This window comes from Xyrauchen texanus, chromosome 26 (genome assembly GCF_025860055.1).
Source record: "Xyrauchen texanus isolate HMW12.3.18 chromosome 26, RBS_HiC_50CHRs, whole genome shotgun sequence".
Classification (NCBI taxonomy): Eukaryota; Metazoa; Chordata; class Actinopteri; order Cypriniformes; family Catostomidae; genus Xyrauchen; species Xyrauchen texanus.
Window position 1 is genome coordinate 34536975 of NC_068301.1, and position 17404 is coordinate 34554378.

The window sequence follows — 17404 nt, forward strand, 5'->3', positions numbered from 1 at the left end:
AACAAGATTATCAGAAGCTGTGGTGTAGGTAACTCTACTCTTAACAGGCGCTGTCTGCACTGGTTAGGGTTTCCAACTATTGTGCAAATGAGGGATGCAGATGTTGAAGTGGCAAAATGCTTACTTCTACTGGAAGTAAGCCATGCATATTTCATTCAGCTCTGATTTTTCATGCCATTACAAGATTTGCATCCTTAAGTGAATCAGGTGCTCAAACACACAGGCAGCTCAAAAAATACACAAAGATATCAGCGAGTTAATTCCCCACGAATAATTACAAGGATGCTGATATATGTGTATATCTGCCAACTTTCTATTCTGTTTCACTGCACTGATAAATGTTAGAAAATACTGTATGAAAAATAACATCAATCCTCAAGATCAGAGAACAGTGTTGTGTAGTTCAGAGCACTGTTGTCAAAAAATAGCAAACACAGATATATTTTAGTTTAATGTGTTTGCATTTTATAGACTTAAAATAGATGATTACAATGCTGATTACAGTTGGAAACCCTATACTACAAAGAATGGTAATACTGTTGCAAATGTAGAGCCAACACTATTTCAGACTAGATGAAATGTACAAAGACAAGACAAAGCCAAAATAAATACAAATAAATACAATCTTATGGTGAATTAAATGTTTTATTTTTTTTTGTCCTACCTTTGTCAGCATGTAATTCTGGCTCTGTGCACTTCACCTCCTTCCAGTCAATTACATATATTTCCTGTGATTTGTTTAACATGCTTTTCCTGCTGAACTGCAAATTTAGTTCTGGACATCTAAGAGATAACATTGGATTATTCACACAAGCAAGCTCACAGTCAAGTAAAAAAAAAAAGGTAAAAGCAGATATAAAGTTTTTAGATATTTGGGGCTTACAGTTGCCGTGATCAGTGTAAAAAAGAGAAGTTTGTATTTGATGTCTTACAGATATCATATTTTTATCATATATTTATGTTTTCAGGCTTGTGCCGGTTTTGTTACTTTATGTAACATACATTTAAAATTAATGAATTGTCTTTCTGTGGTTATCTATATAAAGATTCTAAGCTCAGATTCTAAGCTTTCAAAATGATACCCCATATACCTGACTTATGTATTCTGAGATTTTTAAGAGTAAACTTTTTTTTTTGCGACATAGCGCCCTCTTTTGGACCCGCTGGCAGGACCACAGAGTTGAAGAGGGTTCAGCTCTATTGACAGCATCAGTGACATGCTCTTGATTACCACTGAAAATCATTTCGATTTGGTTAAGTGTTACTGATGTAATTGCCTTGTGTGAAAATATATCAATGTAATAAGTCCCTTTCTGGTATCCATTGAATACGTTACACTGGTGCCGAAACCCGGGAAGGAGGAGGCGAGAACCGGCTTTTCAATATAAATTATATTTTAATGAGAAACTTAAAAGACAACATAAACATACACATGACGGACATGTCCGCTAACGATCTCTCTCCTGCACGACACCCTGCAGTCGACCTTTATACCTCGGAGGCTTGATTAGCCTAATACGGGACCGGGTGCGTAGGATCATGACCGGGCCCCGTCCTCCGCCCTGCCACACCATGGTTCAGAGCATCACTTTTCTCGGCATGGAGTTAGACTAAGTCTTAATGATAGCGTGCCTCACAAGCGAACACACGCAGCCATTGCTGAAATGCACAAGTTCCTTCAGACAAGGCACAGCGGTTCCACTGCGGCAGTTCCAGATGCTGCTGAGGCATATGACATCCTCAGCGGAGGATGTCATACTGCCTAGAGTTGTTGGCTGTACTTCTTGCCCTGCGGAGGTCTCTCCCACTGATTCAGGGCAAGCACGTCTTGATTCGTTCAGACAGCATCACAACGATGGCGCACATAAATAGCCAAGGTGGCGTACGCTCTCTTCACATGTCACAATTCGCCCGCCATCTCCTCCTTTGGAGTCAGCTCACGTCGCTGCACACCACTCATATCCCGGGCAGCCTCAACATGCCAGCGGACGCACTGTCTTAAAGAGTATACACATCTTTTTAAAAATGCCTTTCCACCTTTGTGTAGTTCCTGGATGCTGCAGATTTCTCTCCACTTCTGACGGTCATAAGAGCCTGAAACAGTTGTGCTGAGAAAAAAAACTCAAAGCATTTACCTTGCTCTGCGTACCTGACTGGGTGTGGGAAAGTGACTGAGGAGGTGGTCCTATGGAGGTGTCCTCTAGACTCGTCAGAACCAGCTCACAAAGAGTCTACAGTAGAAGACGTGGAGGCGAGGGGACCACATCCATGGTGCCGTGAATGTAGGTGTTTGGCGCCAGACCGCTGTGAGAACGGCATGTGGGGGCATCGGTTAGGTGACCGAAGGAGTGAGGAAACCACTCTCTTTCCTGGTAATGTGGGTACCGCCCGGGCCTCACTTTTGCCTCAGCACAGACCCTTCCTACGGCTCGCATCCGACGGCCCTATGAACTAGTACCAGGTCCTCCCCTTCGTCTTGTCCATGTCCCCTCACATCTTCACGATGGCCCACTCGGACTTGGTTCTCGGATCTTACGCTCCTCGCGACAGCACCTCCCTGGCAGATTCCCCTGAATCTAGGTTAGCCAGCACGCTGTGATCAACAGACCAGCGATGTTTCCTTGTGGGACGTGCAGATGACGACCAGAATGATCTCAGGGGACCTGAGTAGCTGAAAATGTAGTTTCGTCGAGACCCACGATGTATGTATTTCCGACGTGCTTGACGGAAAACATCCAGGTGACGATGCAGAGTTGGAGGTGGTGGAAAGAAACAGGCTTGTAGCTGGGAAAGTTCTGCCGCCGAGTAGTGGAGCAATGATGCCACTGGGCGACTTTTGTAACAGAACATAATCCAGATGAGCATAATCCAGGTGAGCAGCCTGTGGATCCACATTGTTTTAAATCGGAGACTCTCAGATAAAAACAGCAACTAGCAGGTAAATACAGATGAATTGGCAAGTCGAAGAGTCCAGGAATAAAGCTGATAGATAAGAACATCAACTGGAAAATTAATCTGAGAGCACCGGCAGCTAAAACGCGCCAGCGTTCACTCAGCGACCAAATGACCAAAGCTATGGCACTCTTGTTACAAGATGCAGTTCTTTTCATGTGGAGTTCAAAGCAGCACAAATCATGTGAATGTGACTTCATGATTGCTGTAGCAAAGTGGACAGCCACAGCCTGTCAGATGATTAATATTGTGGAGGATGAGGGTTTAAGAGGTTTAATGTGCATTGCAATGAATACACAACTTATGGGGACAAGTTCTTTAAATTGTGTAACTCACTTAGACTTTGAGAAACTTTTAATTTTACTTGGTGTTATTTTAGTGCATTTCTATCTTTATACTTTGAAGGTGTTGTTTGGAAAATATTAATAAAACATTATTGTCATGTGATTAATCACAATGCTTTGATGAATGCAGGAAGGAGTCAAGAGAGCAGGATCTAAGTGCAGCTTTGATTTAATAAGAAAATTAGTGTACATACAAAACTTGAAAAACACTGGAACAAAACAAAACAAAAACTGGGGAACAGAACCACCGTCACATCCATGGGGATAACAGGAAACAAAAAGACAGTAGGAGGACAAGTGGGCGAAGCTACTGTAAGAGGGGTCCCTGGGAGAGCAGACAGAACCATTGAAGGAGGGCTGATGGAACCACTGGAGGAGTATTCTCTGAGAAGGCGGTCGGAACCGCTGGATGAGGAGTCTCTAGGGGCAGAGCCATGGAGAACTCGAAGGTCACCAGGGGCTGGACAGGCTCGTCGACAACCCCGGGGAACTGGACAGGCTCGTCGACAGCCTCCGTGGTAGGGAGCATTGGCAGCAACTGGGGAACGACCTCCGTGGCCGTTACTACAGGCAGTGACAGGGAAACTACCTCCATGGCCATGGGTAGAGACAGGGGAATGACCTCTGTGGTCGTGAGCACAGGCATTGAGAGGGGAACGACCTCCGTGGCCGGGGGCATGGGCGGTGACAGGGTAATAGGAGCTCTTCTTCTCTTCCACTTCCGGATGGCCGTGAGCACAGCTGTGAGAGACTCGGAAGGCAGAACAAATTCCACTTGGGCTGAAACGGGCATGAATGCTGCCTCTGGGACAGACGAGGCTTCAAGAACAGGCTTGTTGGCCATGGCAGGCATGGGCATTGGCTGTGGCAGGCATGGGAGCCGGTAGCGCTAAGGGGTTCCCACCATAACCCACAGTGTAAGGGGAGGATGTGAGCCTCAAAGCAAGGTCAATTAACTATTAAATTGAGTTCATACCTGCCTCTAAGCATGCAGGACTTCACATACTCATTGAGTCCAAGGTGATAGATGTTCTTAAAACAAAGCTTTCCCCAATCAAAATCCTGGGTGAGACTGCAGAAAAGCTCTGTATACTGCTCTATGGTCTGGTCTCTCTGTCAGTGAAGCAGTAGTTGCAAAGCTGCAAGATCCAAAGTTGTGGGTCAGTTGTACTGTGACGTATGCTAGAAGTCAAGAGAGCAGGATCTAAGTGCAGCTTTGATTTAATAAGAAAATTAGTCTACATACAAAACTTGGAAAACACTGGAACAAAACTAAAACTGGGGAACAGAACAAACGTCACATCCATGGGGATAACAGGAAACAAAAGACAAAGACACAAGTAAACACAAGGACATTAAATACATTGGGGAAAACAAGTTAAACGAGAAACATCTAGGAACAATCAGGGCAGGAACCAGGAACAGAGACACAAGAAGGTAAACAAAACTTCAAACTAAAAGTCTCATAAACACCTATCGACCTCTGGTGGTCTTTAGGACAAAAGTCTCAGGTGTGACAGCATTAATGTTTTATACATTTATAAATTGCCAATTTTTTTTATGTTTATTTTATACTTTTAAATTTGCTAGTGAATGTTTAATTTGAAATATTGTGTTGCTGATGCTCAGGCTTCTTAACCCATTTGTGCCCAAATTTTTCTGAATGGTTTCATGCATATAATCATGTTAATATTGTCCTATATGAACACCTTCTGCATTCATTTTCCCCAGGTTTTTTTCTTCTTCTTGAAAATCATATTTGAATGTGTGGCAACTATAGTTGCCGGTGGGCAAATATGTTGTATGCACGCCTTCAATGTCAAATTTGAATAGGAGGAGAACATTTGGCATCTTACTCAAAATAACTGCTTTTTGTACTGGCCAGGTACACTTTTAAAAGGTTTTGAACCTTTTTAAACATTTGAATGTCAATACATTGCAGGTTACTAATAGCCTGCATTGTGTTTGCAGTCATTGGCCATGTTTTGAAGAATTTAGGGAAGTATAGCAAACGTGTTACGTGTAGGATTGCAGAGTGCAGTTCTAGAGAACAACAGCAGAACTGCAGTACAAGTGTGGTAATTTGGACGCAGAATTCCTGCTGTTTCCATAATTGCAGTACAATTGTGGTAATTTGGACGCAGTATTCCTTCTAATACTGCGCCCAATTTACCACACTTGTACAACAGTTACAAAACTGAAGTTATTCTTTGTAAGGGTGGTTCACAGCCAAAATTGGGAGGGTTACTTTTGAAATGTATTCCACTACAGATTACAGAATACATGCTGTAAAATGTAATTTGTAACGTATTCTGTTAGATTACTCAAGGTCAGTAACATATTCTAAATACTTTGGATTACTTCTTCAACACTGGTATTTTTTTTCACTTGTTCTGGCTATAAAAACTCTCAGTAAAGTAAGACTAAATACACATGTTAAAAATACATTCTCTGAAAAACCTAAATATTTTATGTAGTGTTGTTTCTAAATGTGCTCAATCATTATTCTTCCAATCTGTTCACACATAGCATCAAAACGTAACTTTTCAGGTAATGTTACAACTTCTTATTCAGGAAAATTGCCAGAGTGGATTCACCTGTATTTTTAAAACAGATTTTAGCAGACAGAGGCTCGATGGCGACCCTGGACATATGACGAAAAACTATAGGGCATTAGGCCGGAAATTTGGTAGCCCTATCATGGTGGCATGTTTTTATGTTTTTCCACTGGGAAGAACATGGTAAGACAGGTTTAACAGCATAAAATTACATTTGCCACAAACAGTTAAACAGTTCACATTAGGGCCTCTTAACAAACAACACAATTATAGAAGTTCAGAATTACTCTAAACTATTTTCTCTGTGGGTTTACAGCTCAGTTTGGAAACAAGCAAACTCTATATGAGTGTACCGACCTCATTAATAATAGTAAAAAAATAATCAACAGACCACCAGGAGCTTTTGCCGTATTTAATTGTTTCCCCTTCCCTGGTAATTCTATTTACTCGGACAAATAAACACACTTTGCTCTTGTGATAGATCTGACACTTCTCTATACTAATTTGGAAACAAAAGAACTTCCCAAATAAAGCTCTTCTTGCCTGTGTAGTTATCCCTGTTGTGTGTGCTCTTCTGATCTCTTTCAATTTAACAAACTAACAGACTGTAATTATACTAACAAGATGTCTGTCTTTGGGAGCTGTGATTTAAATGAAATGTCTGATGTGCAGAAACAATTTAACAACAAAAGGTTGCCTTACTTTGCATAATAAACTGATTCCCACTCATTAAGTGCCACTGTGAGTTATTCAGTGGACAGAAGAGGTTTACCCACAATATTAGACAAATGGAAACAATGGGACACAAGTCTCACAAGCTCACAAGTCAATTTATTTAATAGTGATAACTACTAAAACAATATCACACGATCAAGACTCAGGCCAATCTCCAGCTTTGAATTGTAGGGTCGGTGGGCCAAGTGACAGTCATGTTGGGCCGTGTGGGGTATGGGGGCTGGCTAGGCTTGTGATTGGGTAGGCCAAGCCAGGCAAGAGTTTAACTCTTTTCCTCAGCTGTTGTGTGGTAGTATTACGCTCTGTGCGAGTGATGTGAATTATCCTTCTTCCAACTTATGAAGTCGCAATTACGAGTACTGTATTTCAAGTGTTTTGTTGTCAGAGAGAAAAATAAACATAGAGGAATCCAGGTTCATTCTTGCACATTTCTTGGGGAACTCCTATTTTGTCACCGTGATATAAACTCACCAAGAACTTTATTAGGAACACTATGGTTCTAATAAAGTGCCCAATGTGGTCTTCTGCTGTTGTAGCCTCAAGGTTCTACGTGTTGTGCATTCTGCGATGCTATTCTGCTCAATTGTACAGAGAGGTTATCTGAGTTACCGTAGCCTTTCCGTAAGCTCTAAACATTTTGGCCATTCTCCATTGACCTCTCATAAACAAGGCATTTACAATGGCAGAACTACCACTATCTTGATGTTTTTTGTTTTGCTACTATTTTGAGTAAACTCAAGAGATTGTTGTGTGTGAAAATCCCAGGATATCAGCAGTTAAACTGCGTACACACTGCCTTAAGGTACGTACACACTGCCAGCGACATCGCGCGCGACAGCGACTCAATACCATTCATTGTCAATGCGAGCACAGTGACTTCCGACGATACGAGCTGTCGCGACCGTTGGCGCTAGATGTGGGCGTGTCCAGCCACGCGACAAAGTTGAGAAAAGTTCAACTTTGGAGCGACTAACGGAAGCGACAGCCAATAGGAGAGACGACGGGAGAGCTCACGTGATCCTTCTCTCTTTCTCTCAGCTCCTGCAGTAACGGAAAGATGGATGAAAGGCTAATTCTTGCTGTTAGAAATGTTCCAGTGCTCTATGATATGTCTCTTCCCACGTACAAGGACATTTTAAAGAAAAATACTGCGTGGAAAGGTGTATCTGAGATCGCGGGGATTTTATGGACCCAGACAGACCGACATTTGCATTTTCGCCGCAGATAAACAGCCGCTCTGGCAAACAGCACGCCTTGTTTCTCATTCATCTTTGATATAAAGCATTTTATGTACTGATTCCATTTATATTTAGTCTTTTCCCTACAAAATGTTTGTTTTTAGTGGCAAGAAAAGAGATTCGCTGTCAACAGCAATGGAATGACATCCGTGAATGTCATTTATAAACGTTACTAGGCAACCAGTAGTGGGAACACCCACTAGCGACTTCACCGCCAGCCACTGGCGACCTGCAGCGATAAAGTCGCTGGCAGTGTGTACGCAGCTTTAGTCGCTGCAGGTCGCCAGTGGCTGGTAATTTTTACTTTTCACACAGTTTTAAAAATAAAAACAGTACAGTATACAGTACTCATAACTTATAATTTTATTATAATTGTATTTCATATAATATACAATAATGTCATTTTTACTTGTTATATCAAATGTGATAATTGCTGGTTCATTTAAAATATAAAAATATGCTCCCCATACACTTACCCTGTTTTAAATGAAATAACGATGTCTTAATATTGTGAGATTTACATCATTATGGAAACAGTAGCTAGAGAATGAATCGACATTCTCTGTGATCGATTCGCGCTTGGGTAGCATTTTTCGACAAGGCAGCACAAATCGTCAGAACACCGGTCTGTCTGGGTCCACAAAATCCCCGCGATCTCAGATACACCTTTCCACTGTCATGAACGCCGGTGAAGGCGCCTCCTCCCTCAGTTGTCAGAGATCGCTTTCACCCAAATTCTGATCACTTACACTCATTTCCCTTCTGCCCGCATACCTAGGTCTGATTAATCCCCAGCTGTTTTGTGTTACCCTACCCTATTTAACCGTGCCTGTTTAGTCCTTCTTTGCGAAGTCTTGTTTGCCCCGGCGACATTACCAAGCAAGTTACTCTCTGACTCCCTTACTAGTTATTCTGTGTATCGATCCAGTCTGTTACTTAGACCCTGCGTGTTTGCTGCCTGCCTTGTTTACCTCCTGCCTGTTCCGTACTACGTTTGTTTGCTGCCTGCCCAGACCTCTGCCTGTTCCGTTTACTCTATTGTCTGCCTGCTATATTCACTGTTTGCCTGCCCACGACCTTGCCTGTACGACTTGTGTTTTGTTATTAATAAACAACCGCAGATGGATCCCAACTTGCCTCAGTCCTCGTTACATCCACGCAGTATTTTTCTTTAAAATATCCTTGTACGTGGGAAGAGACATATCATAGAGCACTGGAAAATTTCTAAAAGCAAGAATTAGCCTTTCATCCATCTTTCCATTACTGCAGGAGCTGAGAGAGAGAGAGAGCTCTCCCGTCTTCTCTCCTATTGGCTGTCGCTTCCGTAAGTTGCTCTTCATTTGAATAAAGTTGAACTTGTCTCAACTTTGTCGCATCGCTGGACACGCCAACATCTAGTCGCCAATGGTCGCGACAGCTCGTGTAGCCGGAAGTCGCTGTGCTCTCATTGAAAATGAATGGGATGGAGTCGCTGTCGCGTGCGATGTTGCTGGCAGTGTGTATGCACCTTTACTCAAAACCATAACAGAAATACTCAAACCATCCGGTCTGGCACCAACAATCATGCCATGGTCGAAATCACTGAGATAATTTTTTTCCCCATTCTAATGATTGATGTGAACATTAACTGAAGTTCCTGACCCATATCTAAATGATTTTTTCTTGCACTGCTGCCACATGATCGGCTGATCTGTGTGGTTCCAAGGGTGTTCCGAGTGGTTATTAGCATGTTTCTGGGGTGTTCTGGGTGTTTTTAAAGTCTTGCTAAGAGGTTGCTTGGGAATTCTCAGTGGTTGCTTACTGGCCCACTCCCATGTCTATGATATTCTTGTACTATAGGTGTGTCCCAAATCACACACTTCTGCACTACTCTACGCCATTTTGTTTTTTAAGTAGTGCGAGTAGTGTGTTCACACTGGAAGTGCAACAAAAAGAAGAGTATTACAAAGACCCGGATGATGAAAAACAGAATTTGTAATGTTGGATACTTAATGAAGTCAATGATCATAGCTTGCCCAACATAGTAGAAGGGGTGAAGTTACCTAGTCATGTTGCTGACCTGATAAAACTTGAAAGTAGCAATTAGTGAACCTTAGTGAACACCTTACACATGTAGTTCAGTGCTTAACCATCACCCCATGCTGTGCGAATATGTATATAGTATATATAGTATATAGTGTTATTTTGGACACAACTTATAAAACTATGATCCCATAGTTTGTTGGATTTTTCACCTATTTTATATATGTCAGGCAAAGTCTGCTCATTTAAAAAAAAAAAATTATGCAATATAGCACACAAACAAGCAGCACAATTTGAGGTATCTTTCACATCTGTGGCGCAAACATTGCACATATGAACACATTTATTACAGAGACATTAGAATTATCAAGTTGAAAGTGTCCTTTACAGGAGGTGTGCATGTGTGTATATGCCATATTTGACTAGCCATAGTTTTGAAACAAAGCACTTGTGCCATCTACTGGTTTCTTTCAGGTGTCAATACAGATATATCAAGAGATGAGTAATTTAAACATGTTAAATTAAAACCTCTACAGCCAAATACCTAAAATTACAAAAAACAAGAGAAAGTTAGAAAACGACAACAAAACACTGATTATGGGTGTTTGTGCAAACCAGGTGAAGATTCATGTTTGACAGTGCTCAGGGTAATAAAGTGGCAATATTATTAGTACCAGTCTACTCATGCATTTTTATCATAAAATATCATATTCATAGAAATTATAATTATAGAAAAACAAACCTTAGCCCAAACCCTAATCTTTACCTTTTAAACAAACGTGAATACAGACTGTTTTTCATTTCGAAGATGTGCTCAAAAGGAGTTTAGGCCTTGTTAAATTGATGAATGACTAAATTATGCAATGTATGGGCATATACTATATATTTTCTTTGCATTATAAACCAGTAATTCACTGTTGATGATATAGTCTTGATTGGTGGGCACTGAATACTAAAAAAAATGTGTTCAGTCTCAGAATCACATTTTGTTGCTTTCTTAATCATTCTTAGAATAAATAAATGTTGACTTAATGACTTCAAATGGATTTCCCTTGAAGGCAAATGTTTGCTATTTCCTGAGATAACATTATAAATGGTCAATGTGTGTTTTCATATGTGGCGTGGAGTCAGGGTAAAGAGCATGTTGACAGGGAAATGCCTCTGGCGTGCTCTGAGTCCCTCTACAGTCCCCGTCTCTGTGGTGTCTGCAAGTCAAGAGAGGTAAAATAACATATGGGCCCTCACAGAATGAATAGGCTGCTTGTTCAGGAACAACTATTCACAAAGTTTTTCAGCTTACATTTTAGGATGTAAAAAAAAAAAATCTACATTTATTTAGAAAGGAATAGATCCACAAGTGATGTCTTAAAGTAACCAACAGTTGTAACAGCAGTGTACTTAAAATAAAATTTCTTTCTGTGTTAATAATAAAATGAGTTATAATAGAAACATGTGTTTCGATTTGTATTTATTTTGAAGACCACCTTTAAATAGCTTATTTTCAAAATATTTTCTGTTCCATAGAGACCACATAGAATAAGAGCAAAGATTGGCAACTATCATGAAACACTTTACCATTAACACTCCGCTTAGCGGGCCTGAAGTTGCCTCTAATTAGCCTTTTTCACAAGAATCAGAAACTATGTCGCCGGAGGGAAAAGCTACTTCCCCTTCTGTCACTAACTCAACGTTGTGTCGAATGAAGTGACACAAGGGGTCTTCCTTGGGAGCCTCGCATACCTCTGAACTTGAGAAAAGGCCAATGAGAAATTGGCAGACTGAATTTGCATGTACCGTACGGGTATAAAGGGAAGCGGCGTGTGTCTGTCAGTCAGATTATTTCTTCAGAGCCGAGCGGTTGTGCAGCAGTAAGCTGAAGTTCACTACTGTTCCACTCACCTCTGTTGGCAGAGCACTGCTGTTGGATCTACGGCGCATTTCCAGAAGCGTTTTCTCTCTCTCTGCATGCTGTGCAGTTCACGCCCCTGGGTGCTTCGACAGCGCTTCTGTCTAAAAGACTTTTCTCCCCAGAGTTTATTTTCACTCACAAAAGAGCAATACACAGCAGGCGTTGAACGTCCTTTTCAGGACGTGTCTTTTTAAAGATGTCTTTCCGCCTCTGTGTACTTCCTGTAGTTCCATCTGAAGGTCAATCTGCCTCAAGTGCCTGGGCTGCGATCACACGCAGGCAGCGTTTTATGAATGGTTCATGTTCTCAGTGCGAGAACATAGCCAAGGCAATGCTGGGCCGCAGTGAGTGCGAGGCTGGACTGGAAACTTCCGTCCCCCCCCTCACCCCTCACAGCTAGTCGATCGGTTCCTCGGGTCAGGGTGCCGCTCATAGCCGCGCACCCCCCGGGTTCCGTTCTTCCCGGAAGTGCATGACGAGCTGATGAGGTCGTGGACGGCACATTTTACTACCCAGATCCGACCTCCTCGCTCATCCGCTCTCGCTACACTTGACGGTGGGGCGGCCCACATGTACACGGAGGTCCCCCAGGTGGATAGGTTGGTTGTGTTCCACCTGCGCCCTGAAAACGCCACCACCTGGCGGGATCGTCCGGTACTCCCCTCCAAGGCCTGTAGGATGACATCGTCACTGACTTCGAAAGCCCTACAGCACCACTGGACAGGCCGCCTCCGCCCTGCATGCCATGGCTCACCTGCAAGTCCAGCAAGCCAAGGCACTTAAAGATCTGCACTTGGTTAGTCCTGATCCCGACGTGCCACAGGAACTACGCTCTGCACCGTCCTCGCTCTCAGAACCACAAAGGTCACAGTGCAGGCACTCGGGCAGGGGATGGCCACCCTCGTGGTCCGGGAACATCACATATGGCTGAACGTGATCGAGATGCGCAACGTTGACAAGGTTCGCTTTCTCAATGCCCCCATCTCCCAGCTTGGCCTCTTCGGCGACACCATCGAAGACTTCGCCCAGCAGTCTTCAGCGGTAAGGAGGCAGACGGAAGCGATCTCGCACATCATGCTGCGGCGCCACCCCAGCACGGTCCGCGACCCATCTGCCCGCAGAGGGCGTCCCCCTGCGTACAAGCAACAGGCAGCTCCGCCTCAACCAGGGCCCAGCTCAGTCAGCAGTTCACGTAACACGGTCTAGTGCATGGCGCTTTTGAACAGGACCCCTTGTGTCACTTCAATCAACACGGTTACTGTTGTAACCTCCATTCCCTGAGGGAGGGAACGAGACTTTGTGTCCCTTCTGTCACGACGCTAGACCTACCAAAGTAAACGGCCGTACATTATTCTCGGCTCCTCAGTGCAAAAACCTGATTGACAGACACACGCCTGCTTCCCTTTATACCTGTATGTCCGGGGGTGGGACATGCAAATTCAGTCTGCCAATTTCTCATTGGCCTTTTCTCAAGTTCAGAGGTACGCGAGGCTCCCAAGGAAGACCCCTTGTGTCACTTCATTCCGCTATGGTTTTGCGGCTACTGCTGATGTTTACACTTGCCTCTAATAATGCTTCTTACCTCTTCTGTATGGTCTGTTTTCCAACAAGTCACAACATGATATACACTGAAGTTATTTATCATTTTTTTCCAAATGATTAATCTATTCAGGCCGCAGTCTGCTTTGAGTTTATGTGCTCAAACATTTACATGCTATTTAATTTCATTTTTATTTCAGCAGATTTTGCTCGCATTTCAGTGGTGAAGTTTACCCTGAGAGGGGCAACCCTGGAAGCGAGAAATGCAGAAGTGTGAAAAAGGCCTATTGGTCAGGTTCGGAGGGTCTAAATAATTTCAAAGTCTTTCTAGCAAGTCAGTCCACTATCTGCCATTTTTGGAATGCTCTCTGGAGGCTATTCCATTCATGCCAGTGCAGCTCCTATATACTTGAAAGGGAAAAGACCGAAATCTCCTAAATGGTTGGTCAAGATTACGATCAAAAGACATATTTCAAATCAGATGTCAAATCTGACAATGCTGGTATCTTAAATTGTGCTTTACCTCAGATTACACTAATAAACACAATTTTCTCGACTTGTGGTTGATGATTGGCTCTTTCACCTGTAAGGTGGGACTTCCTTTCTACTTTCTATATGTTGACTGTTGGCTGCCGTTGGACGTTCCAATTTCTTCCATTTATTTTAAGAAGTGGCCAATCACTGCTAAATAATCTCTGATAATATTGATCTCATTTTACTTTTAAATTGTTGTTTAAAATCAATTTACCTTATTCAGCCCCACCCCTTTTCCACGCTCCACTCTAATGAATTTTGTCATCTTAACTTCCGGTTTATATTTAAGCTACTGAGAAGAGTCGACCAAAATGGATTTAAAATTAAACGCACACTTTCACCTGTATATGTGTGTATGTGTGTGTTTATTAGTGGTCGACCGATATATCTTAGAGACTTTTTCAATTATCAGCATTGACTGCTACATTTTCCAGTTTGGCCCAGGGCACTGAGAATTGCCTGCTTGCACATGAAATGACTGAGACATTTAAACGACCATTCATGGTTCGTTTTGTTATTACGTGCCATCGTGTTACTAAAATAATAGACCGGTGTGCAACACAGTGTAATTTAAACAGTCCGCATATCAGAGCAGCTGCAGCAGCGCTTGCAGCTTCTGCTCTCTCTCTCTCTCTCTCTCTCTCTCTCTCCTTAACAGTTCCCTGTAACTTTTAACTGTCTTGTCTAATGATAAAAAGGCAAATATCAATAAAACTTCTATTTTATACTGTTTGCAAATATGCAGATATCTCGTTTAAACAGATTCACGAACCTCATGAAAATCCAGCGTTTTCTTCTCGTCATCTAATGATCTAATATCTTCCTGTGAAGCTTGTATTCCATCAACCAGAATCAAACAGGATCAGGATCAGGATCAAAAGTTCCTCTGATTCACAAATCATGACAGTCAGCGAAATCCAAGCAGGTGACCCAGGCCGTTTAAACTGGCAGGAGATTGATGCTTGTGCTGGATCCGCACAGGAAGTGTGCAACTTTAGAGTAAAAGTGCTTCATGTGCACTATGAGTAAATGTTTTACTCACTATATGTAAAATTGGTTTGATTCAGAATTTTTTGTGAAAATGAAATTGATAACGTGGCATGCCCTCCATGGTTGCTGGACTACTCTGTGTACTGTTATTTCTTCCTACTCTGTGTATTGTTACTTCTTCCTAATAAATTATCAATTTCTTCATGTGCAAATAAATTACTAAAATTTGATGACTAAACAGAAATCAAAAGAAACTGCTATCTGCCATTTAAAATACAATTACATATTTTTTCTAATTTTGAACAAAGTTAATGTTTGAGTAAATAGTACTAAATAATTTTATTTTTCGCAATTTTATGTTTATGTTATTTATTATATTAAAATAATTGTATCGGCCTATCAGCCATCTTGTTCTCTGTATATCGGCATTGGCATCGGCCATTAAAAAACCCAAATCGGTGGATCGCTAATGTTTATAAATATAGTGGCACCCCTTCCCCCATCCCGGTTTAACACTCAAAAAATCTGCTCACCTTAACAATAACATGATGAGTGAATGATGAGAATATGGTCAGAGGTGTCGTACAGAGATATTTTTAATGACTTTGTGTTGTCTCTTGGAGTTTCATGAGCACAATGGCATTTCAGTATGTCTACAGCTTGAAGGCAAGATCTTGAGTATTTATGAATGAAGTACACTTAATATGACTGCGTGCTAGTTTCTCTGGCACATAAAGTGAAGGTAAATTTCTCAGCATCATTACTGAGGCGTTTATGTAATATTTATGGTTTCAACAAATCTAATTTGAACAGTATTCTTCTCTAAAGTTTGTCTACAAAACGTTCTGCTTTAAATCTGAAATTTTCTTCAGCTGCATTTACTGCGGGAGGGGATTTTAATGAGGCATCCGATTTTCATTTAGATAGATTTCCCCCAAGACTTAGTGTTAACACTCTTAACATAATGACTTTGACTGCTTTACAATCTTGTTTTAGATCTTTTAGATTACTCTTGTTAGATAGTTAATGATGATGCACTTATTTTGTTTTTAGATTTCTACAAGGCATTCTACAAAAATCTTTTTTTTAAATGTATCCCCTTTTCTCCCAATTTGGAATGCCCAATTCCCACTACTAAGTAGGTCCTCGTGGTGGCTCGGTTACTCACCTCAATCCGGGTGGTGGAAGACAAGTCTCAGTTGCCTCCTCTTCTGAGACAGTCAACCCGCTCATTTTATCACATGGCTCGCTGTGCACGACACCTCGGAGACTCACAACATGTGGAGGCTCATGCTCCTCTCCGCGATCCACGCACAACTTACCACGCGCCACATTGAGGGCGAGAACCACTTAATCATGACCACGAGGAGGTTGCCCCATGTGACTCTACCCTCCCTAGCAACCGGGCCAATTTGGTTGCTTGGGAGACCTGGCTGGAGTCACTAAGCATGGCCTGGATTGGAACTCGCGACTCCATGGGTTGGTAGTCAGCGTCAATACTCGCTGAGCTACCCAGTCCCCCTAGAGTGTGCTTTAATGTATGATGCTTTAAGGCGATTTGCCTTTGGTCAAAAAATTTTGAATACTGTATAGACCCTGTATAAAAACATTTACATTTATGCATTTGGCAGACGCTTTTATCCAAAGCGACTTACAGTGCACTTATTACAGGGACTATCCCCCTCGGAGCAACCTGGAGTTAAGTGCCTTGCACACAATGGTGGTGGTCGTGGGGATCGAACCAGCGACCTTCTGATTACCAGTTATGTGCTTTAGCCCACTACGCCACCACCACTCCAATAAAAACATCACTAGTCACATTAGACAAGAATGTCCTATTTCACCTTTTTATTTTTGTTTGTAGATGAGCTTCTTAACACCTTTTAAAAGACAATACAGTAGTTTTTACAATAAAATGTATAACTGAATCGCTGACGCAACGTTAAACTGCCAGCAGGAGGTGAAGCCACCGGAAGTGTTAGAGCAGCCATTTTAGTATGCCCAAAATGTTTGTTTTTTCAAATGAATTTCAAAAATACAAAACAATTCAACAAGTTTTCAAACATTTGACATGAACAGTACAAATACAAATTTAAATGTAACAGAAAATAAATTAAAACAAAACTAAGGGGCAACACAACATAAATTAAATTCAACAAAGACAAAAAGAGTAAGTGTAATCTCTATCCAGATGAAAATGCTCTAGTGTTTCTTTCAGAGTTACATAGGATGTTTGTGTTGTAGGGATGTAAATGCAGATTTTCAGATATAAAACCGATTACTGAATGATTAATGTTTACTCGCTGAAATGAGATGATGGCATATTGGAAATAGCCTACCGAGAGCATTCCAAAGATGGCTGACAGTGGACTGACTCCTTTCGAAGGCTGCGTGCTAGCTATGCTAGCTGCAGTATACAGAGCGTCCTTCTTTGAAACAAGCCTCATTTAAACAAGACGGCCTTCGTAGGACAAACGGAAACATAATGTAACATTATTGCATTGCAAAGCAACATTTTAACAAGCATGAGTGCTTTGAATGAGAAGGGAACAAAGTCCCTTTGGAAGGGAATGTATGAGGTCA